This window comes from Marmota marmota, unplaced genomic scaffold, assembly GCF_001458135.2.
Source record: "Marmota marmota marmota unplaced genomic scaffold, marMar, whole genome shotgun sequence".
NCBI classification, from domain to species: domain Eukaryota; kingdom Metazoa; phylum Chordata; class Mammalia; order Rodentia; family Sciuridae; genus Marmota; species Marmota marmota.
Window position 1 is genome coordinate 3,972,897 of NW_025999990.1, and position 9,505 is coordinate 3,982,401.

Here is a 9,505-nt window from a genome sequence, read left to right on the forward strand (position 1 = left end):
TAAAAAGCTTTTGAAAGGCTCTGTGGGTGGCCAGGAATTCCTCTTACCCAAAGTTAGCAGTAACAGCTATGATCATGGACACTGTTGGAGTTGATTTTATATCAGGATTGAGAAGAAAACTTCCATTTAAAAGTAATGTCTAACACCACCAGCATCACCACCACCACAAATATTCTAACCGGATTGATCTTTTCCATCAGCTTCATAACTCAATGATGACTGATTAGAAGAGGGCAGATAAGACAGACCAAATCCTTTCAGGGAGTCTTGATGAAGAAAAGGGTGAGAAATTATGTATTTAGTTAAGACAATATCCTTTATAAAGGTGAGGGATACTTTAAAAGAATGAATCAGAAAAACTGTGACCTTGGCTGGCTCTTTGTAAGTTTCTCCAGAAAGTTTTAGTTGAAACAAAAAGAAAGGACACAGAAGGTATATTAACATAGGAGTTTACCCCTAAAGACTCCTGTCTCCCTTGTAGCTAAACAGTTCAATCACTCCTTCTCATTCTTCACTCAGCTTCCACAGATATCAACACATGATCAGTTCTGTTTCTACTGATACACCTCAATTTAAGCAGACATTGTGTATCATTAAATACTTTGGAATGTATTCCTAAAAGGTAAGGACTTAGAAAAGTACTACACTTCTATTAATAAAATATTCATGTTTTCATTGTAAAACTCTTTGTTCTCTACTGTCACCAAACGTGGGTAAGACTTTAGTAATTGTATATATCAGCTAATGAGCACTTGTTATGTGCTCTATTGCAGGTGGGTTAGTAGGTGCTTTTTGTCCATTATCTTAACAGCTATTATTGATTTTACAGAAGAGGAAACAGGCTGCTAGGTGGGAAGACTGGCCCACAAGCAGGTTTGAGCCTAGCAGGCCTAGGATTTACAGGAAAACAACCATCTGCCACCATTGCCTGGCTGGTTCCTCCCTTGAAGTCACACTTACGTAGCCAGACATCCAGCATCACCCTCTGCTTGCAGAGCTCAGAAGAATGCTATAAACAAGTAACTCATGGAGAAAATAAATCTTCCCTCTTTGGCCCCTGTGGATCCTGGCTGCTTTGAGCCTCAGCCACACATGTCAACATTGACTCAGTGCAACTGCCTTGTTCATGCTGATGATTTCAGCCCTTCTTTGCTTTGCAATCAGCATGAAAAGCTACAACGGTTAGAGAAACTTCTCTCAAATTTCCCCTTCAGTCCCTAACTCCATTGCAAAATCCCCAGCCTTAACCATTAGTAATTAATAGTTCACTGTCACTAGGCTCAATGTGGACTAGAATGTGTAATTAAATGTTCTCTCTGTAGCGAAGTGTCCTGAGGTCTGCAAAGAGCTTTTAAACAGTTGATTTTTTTTTATGTTAACAGAGCAGTTAGAGATCAAGAAAGCAATAAAATTAATGTGGTAGACTGGGGGTATAGTTCAGTGGTAGAGCATGTACCTAGCATGCACAAGGCCCTGGGTTCAATCCTGAAACTATCCACCCCCCTGCCGCTAAAGAAGTGGCAAAAGCATATGATTAGTGAATATAGGTGATGAACATATAGGAAGTAAGAACTCATGCCTGAAAAAAGTGTTTGTGTGTGGAGAGAGAAAGAGAAAATGTGCACAAATGTGTGCTAATAATTCAGTCCAAAGTTTAAAGCAGGAAACCAAAGGAAAGGTGGAAGTCAAGAGGCATAAGTCTTTCATGTAGAAAGGTGGCCAGGGAGGAGAGCAACTGGCCTAAAAACCAATTCTGAACAGTAGCCCTAGCACAAGTTTTTCTCAAGTTAGAGCAGTGCTTTCCAGACTTTCAGATTTCATGGACCAGTGAAATTTCAAAAATACTTTGAAGATTGATATAAGGTGGCTAACATTTTACTTGCCAAGTAAGGACAAATTTTTAAAAAGAGTCTAGTTTACTATTACCATAAAAGTCATCTTTCTGTAAGAAACTACATTTTAGCACTAAGGAAATGAATACATTTTGCTTTAGTAGAAGTAACTGCATCACCTTTATTTTTCTACTTCATATTTTTTTCAGACTTAGCTGCAAAGATAGAAAACTGAACAGGAGACTTAAACAAACAAACAAACAAACACTGAAGGCTGGGCAGTTTCCAAGTGAAGTCGGAGGTTCCACAGGTCCCAGGTCCTCTTCCATCTTCCCCCAGGTTTACCTCCATGCATCCCTGACTCCCTTCATAAAAAGATGGTGGCAGTAGTACCAGGAACACTTGCAGAAAAGACTGAATAGTAAATAGGAGAGGCTGTTTCTGCTGGTGTGTCACTTTCTATCAGGGAGAAAGAGTGTTCTCCACACCTCTAGAAAGCTTCCCCCTGGGGACACAGGAACCAAGACTCAGTCACATGCCCATGCCCTAGCATCAGAGAGAGGAGAGAGACAATTTGCAATATTTTTGCCTCTGTCCTACAAGCTGCTTCTGCCACAGTGGAGCAGGCTGGCTGTTAGTAGAGACTAAGAGACTCATCAGGTCTCAGAGAGCCTCATCTGTGGCTGAGTCTGGATTCCAGTGCTTGGGAGTGAGTTGATGAGTATTTCTCATACTGAGGTCTGTGGAGCTACAGAGCCTGTCTCTACAGTCTAAGAAACGCTTTGTGTAGCTCCATCCAAGTTTAGAGCAAAGACTTGTGTAAATAACTATCAAAGTCTTCCTGCATTGCAAGGGAACTTGAAGAATCCTGGCCAAATGATATCATAGCTCTGTTGAGAAAAGCTTGAATAATCACCCATAATTTTACCCCCATTGCATGTTAACAATCACTTATCTTTATTAACTGCCTTATTGAATTATTCATGAAAGCAAAGGTATTCAAACCCACAGAATTGGCCTTCTTTGCTACATAAAGGGAATTGTAGCAACTCCTAGTGAGAGTTGTTAGTATAATTAAAATGAACTTTTTACTACTTGGAAGCTATGGAAAATGTCATAACCCACAAATAATTTTAAAACAACATTTTAGACTATAGCAGCCATCTCTTCTGTGGCACGTACCATGACTGTATAGAAGACAAATGAAACTTTTAGGCAAAAACTGAAGAAACAGATTGGTAGGATAAGATGACAGAATGGAACAATACAATAGACTCGGTCTTCCCTCAATCTAACAATCTTGAAAAATCCCAAAATTTCTCACTTACACTTCCAAACATTGATAGAAGCAGATTGAGAGGCACAATGACCCTGAGGAAAATGGGGAAAAATCATTGAGAGCAGGAGTCCTTGCCTGAGAGATGAAGAAGTCCATGATCTGTGAAAAAGTTCTTCAAAATAATGATCATCTGTTTTAGCAATTCCACTTCCGCATGTACACCCACAAGGAGAGACTGAAGAGAGATGTTTACTCCCATGTTCATGGTAGCACTATTCACAGTAGTCAAAAAGTAGAAGGAACCCAAGCAGCCATTAGCAGGTGGTGGATATATAAAACGTAGTATACATATACATGGACTATAATTTGGCCCTTGAAAGGAAGGAAATTTTGACACATTCTACAACATGGATGAACCTTAACAACATCATACTAAGTGAAATAAGCCAGACACAAAGGACAAATTACTACATTATTCCACTTTTATGAGCTCTCTAGAGCAGTCAAATAAATGGAGACAAGAAAGTAGAATGGTATTTGCCAGGAAAAGAGGGAAAGAGGAAGTGAATGTTCAATGGGCATAGAGTCTCAGTTTGAGAATCTGAAAAAGTTCTCGGGATAGATGGTGGTAGTGTTTATAAAACAGTGCGAATATACCTAATTCTACTGGACTATATGCTAAAAATGATGAAAATGACAAATTTTATATCACATATATTATATCACCATGAAAGGAAGAAAGAGAAAAAGAGAAAGAAAGACCTTAAATTTCTGTCACTGTGACAAAATACCTGAGAGAATCAACTTACAGAAGAAAGACTTATTCTGGCTAATTGTTTCAGAGGTTTCAATCTATGGTCACTTAGTTCTGTTGTTTCTGGACCAGTGGTGAGGCAGAACATCATGGTGGCCAGAGAGAGAGACAGAGAGAGAGAAAGGGGATAGAGATAAAATATACCCTTCTAGGGCACACCCCCGATGACTGACTTTCTGTGAACAGACCCCACCTCCTAAAGTCTCTACCACTTCCCAACAGCCCCTTAGGTTATGAATCCATACATGGATTAGTCCATTCATGAATTCAGGATCCTTGTGATCCAATCACCTGCCAACAGCTCTACCTCTGAACACTGCTGCATTTTGGACCAAGCCTTCAACATGTGAGCTTTTGAGGGATATTATGATTTGGATGTGAGGTGTCCCTCCAAAGTTCCCGTATTAATGCAGGAATGTTCAGTGGTAAAGAGATAGGACTGTGAGAGCTGTAGCCTAATCAGTCTATCCTAGTTGGAATGGACTAACTGGGTGGTAACTGTAGGCAGGTGGGACATGGTTAGAGGAAGAGGGTTACTAGGGATGTCCCCTGGAAGGGCACTCTTTCCCTGTGGCCCTTCCTCTGGCCCTTGCTTCCTGACTGCCCCAGGAGCTAAGCAGCTTTTCTCCACTACAAAAGTGGGTCACTGCACAAGGCAGCGGTAGAATTTACTGTCAGTTCCGCTGTCTCTTCTTTCCTCAGATTTGCCCACTGCCACGTGACTTTCAGTGGCCCCTGCTATGAAAGAGTTTACTTTCTGGGGCTGAGGTTGAGGCTCAGTGGCGGAATGCTTGCCTCGCACATGTGAGGCACTGGGTTTGATCCTCAGTGCCACGTAAAGATAGATAAACAAAATAAAGATATATTAAAAAGAGAGAGAGAAATCACTTCCTGCCCCATTCACTTCAGACCTAGCTTTGACTTCACTGTGTGTAGCCAATGGTATGTGAGCAAATGTGGCCAGCTGTCCTCCTCCTAGCCATTGGTGTTGAGCCCTTTCTTCTTCCAACCCATGAGATTGGCTTGGTCTCAGTAGATTCTGCTCAGAGGAGTTCCCCTTTGGATGCTCATTTCCGTGCACTAGAGGACACATTTACACTAAGAACAAAAAGAGGACAGTTAACATTATGTCCTTGGAATGCTCATATTCCAGTTGACAAGTGATCCTCTTCTGCCTTCTCCTCTCTCTAGAACCCTTTCCTGTACTTCCCCCAGTAGGGTGATGCCTTCTGAAAGCATTGCCCTGGGTAGAGGGGTTTTTCCCTGTCACACCCCAGGTTTCCCAGTCTGGGAAGTAGGTCCTAGCTGAGGGTAACTGGTCTGAGATTGTGTTGGGAAATTCTCTATTTATTTACTTATTTGTCTTTTAGTTATACATGACATGAATGTGTTTTGACATATTATACACACATGGAGTATAACTTCCCATCCCTGTGATCGAACGTGATATGGAGTTACACTGGTTGTGTATTCATCTATGAACATAGGAAAATTATGTCCAATTCATTCTTCTGTCTTTTCTATTCCCATCTGGGAAATTCTTTTCTCCCAAATTTATCTAGAGAAGTGAAAAGAGGCCACCATCATGAGCTTATGGCTCTTGTCAGAGCATTGAGGGGAAAGGCCATTGCTTCAGACAGACTAGATACTCAAACTGGGAGTGGAAGAACACTTCACCTTAGCCCGATCCCTAAACGTTGTGTCCTTAGCCTGTATAAATACACCCTTCCTTGTTTTTGGTTTTCTTTCCAATTCTGGTATTTAGAATTTTTCTACACTTCCCATTTGAGATGTGTAATTGCTAAATCTGGGGCAGATCTTTCCATTCCCAGTGTAACTCTATAGGAATTCTTGCCTGTTCCCTCAGTATCTGACCAAAATAGGTACAGTCATGAGAGTTGCTGCTGCCCACAAAATGCAGGCTGCTGTCCCCTGGGTTTGTTATGGAGCCGACAAATGGAATGAGAAAAGGTTTTTACAAAAAGGCCTGTGGCAAAGGCCTGGATTCACATACTCGCCAGACAGAAAATTGCCTAAGATGATGATCTCAACTCATTCTCTTGATTGCTAATTTCTAGTTACCATACTGAACGCAGAGGTAGAAATGGGGAGGCCAGTGGCCTGCCAGATGCACTGGGCTGCTCAATAAATATCATTTGATGATCTGTCCGACTGTTAGGAGAGATGGACAATTGACTCCCTGAGTAGTTCACTCAAGTGCTCAGTCCAAGAAGAGAGAAATGGGATTCAGCCAACAGTCCACTTCTGGCCAGGTTGAAAAGTTGTAACAAAATGATAAATAATCAGCTCAGCCCCCTTTCTGAGAATGATCACAAGGCTTAAAAGTCCTGCAAGCCAGGTTCTATAATCCCAGCAGCTAGGGAGACTGAGGCAAGAGGATCTCAAGTTCAAAGCCAGCCTCAGCAATTGAGCAAGGGCCTAAGCAAATTAGCAAAAACTTGTCTCAAAAAAAAAAAAAATACAGAGGGCTGGGCTCAGTGTTTAAGCGCCCCCTGGGTTCAAGCTCTGGGACAAAACAAACAATCCTGTAAGTGTCCCCAGAACCTGGTTGATGAGCATGGAGCTTTATCTACCATAGAATTCCCAAGACTTAGAAAGCTGTTCTTCTGTTTGCAGTGCTGGGGATCAAACCCAGGGCCTTTTGCATGCTAGGCAAGCGCTCTACCACTGAGCTACATGACTGGCCCCTCAGAAAGCTTTGACTGACAGGATTATCCCTGTTTTCGAGATGGGGAAGTTGTGTTGTACAGATGTGCGTCAGCTTTTCCGTGGTCATATGGCACAAATAGTCCCAGGGTTAGGTTTCCTGCCTCCCAGCCAAGGGAGGCATTTTTCAGACCTCTTGTCTTTTTCACAGCACTCTTCTGATACAAGTGTCACCCACCAAACATCCAAAAAATTCTAAGGCCCAGCACGGCTTTGGCTTTGAATTCAAGTTGGCACAAACTTGGTGACGTTGAAATGGAGACCTTCCCAAAAGTGGGCAGGAAAGCAACCAAACAGGAGGTGAATATGGCTCTAACCCTCAGTGTCCTCTGCTGGAGGGAAGCAGACAGACTCCAGATACCTTGCTGTCCCTGCAGTGCAGCCCCCATGGGCAGAGCCTGGCAAGTGGGAGAGACTTGCCCCTCTGTGCTCCTTCGACATCTGAGACGCTGGCTGACCCAGCACAGCCCCATCTCTGAAAATGATCACATGGCTCAAAACACCCTCAAGTGCCCCCAGGACCTGCTGCCTCCTTTCAACGAGTCTGGTCAGTTTGAAATGCCTAGATTGACTTAAAACAGCCAGAAAACTAAACGGCTTCCCCGCAGACATGGCTGCCAAGGAGCTTATCGGCAAAGGGAAAAGTCAATACACTGAATTATTCTAAAAAAAGAAAGAAGAGGGAGTCAGAGGCAGGGTTGGGATGGGGAGGGGGAGAGAAACCAACTTGTTTAATCATAGAGGCAAGATACTCTGTTTTTAAAAAATTCACTAGACGCCACCAAAGAGGGTAAAACACAAAGCTCCGAGAAGTTGCCAGTCCTGAGAGACATGGCATGTTGAATATAATGGACCAGCTGTCCAAGATGACACGATTGTTGTTGATGGGTACAGGCCTCCAGGGAGATGGGCTTTGGATGGTGTTGCCATGGCCTGATCACAGTTGTTTACATCTGTTCCTTGGAATACTAAAACAGCATGGTGTTCCAAGCCCCATGCCTCACAAACCTAGCTGCAGTCCCCCCAGGAAGCAGGGGCAGACGAGAGAAGAATCCCCCAGCACAGGTCAACAAGAGGGCACAAGGTGACCCTGTGCAAGAAAGAGCCCTAAAGGAGGGGTCAGAAGAGCTGTTTTCTACCCCTGCCTTTGACACCTGTCTATTTGTTCCCAGCTTCAGCTCCCTCTCAGTAAAGTAGAGCTCGTTCTTAACTCTCCCACTTGTTGATGTGAGGCTTCAATAACATTCTAGGTGTAAAACGTGAGTTCTCCTGGTTTGGGCGTCCTACAGCTATTTACCATGGCCCTGGCTTATGGTTCCATCACCTTAGTCCCATGTAGGACCCTGGCTTTCCATTCTTGAGGCCTCATAAGTGCGGCTTCCTTGGATATTCCCATAGGTTGGTCATTGCTTCTGTTGGGTGACTGTCAACTAGTGACTGCATTGATACCCCAGTGGGTGTGCCTATGCCCGCGGCATGTTTGCTGAAATCCAATGTTTGCTGCCCTCCAAGCAAATATACTAAAGATTCTGGCAAGGCTTTGAGTGTTTCCCAACCCTGTCCCAAAGAATCAGTCCTAAAGAAGATCATTTGACAAATCCTGAAAATCAGCACTATTATCTCCTAACTAGAGGAGAGATGTGGATTGAACAAGTTAATGAGGAAAGTCCATCTTAGCAGAAGATGATGGATTTCAGGCTCCATGATGAAATGCATCAACAACCACAGCCAACATCGTCTGTTACAGGGAAGATGGAATGAACTCTTGTACGATTTTTTTTTCCTTTTTAATCTTCAAAGGGTGCCTAGCATTACAAGGTCCTGAGTTCCATGCCCAGCACTGCCAATAAATAAATCTTCAAAGGATACCACAGCCCATGTCCTTCAACTGAAGATTCACACAGTTAATTTCCTACCTACCATCCTAACTCCATCACAGAAAAGCAAACATAACAACATCCAATCCTACTGGATCTGTAACGCTGAAGGGAAGACAGGCCACAGATGCAGTAGGAAGAGATCAAGTAGAATTCATGTGGGTACAAGTACATATAGTTGCATATCTATATGCAGAGCAGTTCAAAGGTCCCATGAAGCCACCAGTGTAAAGAATCAGCAAGATGAAAAGAATGTCATGGAAATTATGCAAATCATAGGAAAGGCCCTGGATGAAGGATAACACAGCATGACAAAGACAGATAAAGAATCCACAGTGAGGGGAAACAATTCATGGAATAGAAGAAAATTCTCCGTGGATGCTTTCTTCCCTATCAGAGCTTAATAAAGACAGTCAATAGAGAAGAGTTCAACTATAAGATAATAAAAATGGGGAGACAGAAAAGCCAGGGAAACAGTATGAAACATCACTACAGAAGGAAGGATTATCTGATGAGACAAAAGTCGAGATGATTGCAGTGAATACATGAACACAGAAACATGCCGACATTGTAAGGTGAAGTCAGACTGAGAAGGACACTTGCACTTGGGATGACAGCTCAGCCTCTCTTCCCTGAGAACGGCTTTCCCATCCCTGGTGAGAGCCTTACCCCAGCTTTGTTCCTTGTGGACCTGCTTCCTTGACGATAGCTGATCAAGTAGGACTTTGGTGTAGATGGGCCAGTGGAACTTCCCTGGGAATGTAGGACTGGAATCCAACGAGGCAGCCAGTCTCTTTGGGTCTGACCGGACCTGCAGGACTTGTAAACTTGTGTTCCACAGGGAGGGCATCTTCGGCCACTTGTGTCAAGACGCAGAAAAGGCTTATCTAAATACAGAGGAGGAAAAAAACCAAAAAAAAAAAAAAAAAACAGGCATACAGAGACAGTCAGAGAAAAAGGGCCTGTCTAGCCTCGC

General features: G+C 43.1%; 1 non-coding gene across 1 annotated transcript; it reads right to left on the reverse strand.

Moving 5' to 3' along the window:
* Window positions 1-6,553: 6,553 nt before the first annotated feature.
* Window positions 6,554-6,631, reverse strand: Trnaa-agc. The gene has a single exon. It is a non-coding gene; the product is annotated as a tRNA-Ala (tRNA).
* Between the last annotated feature and the right edge of the window lie 2,874 nt (window positions 6,632-9,505).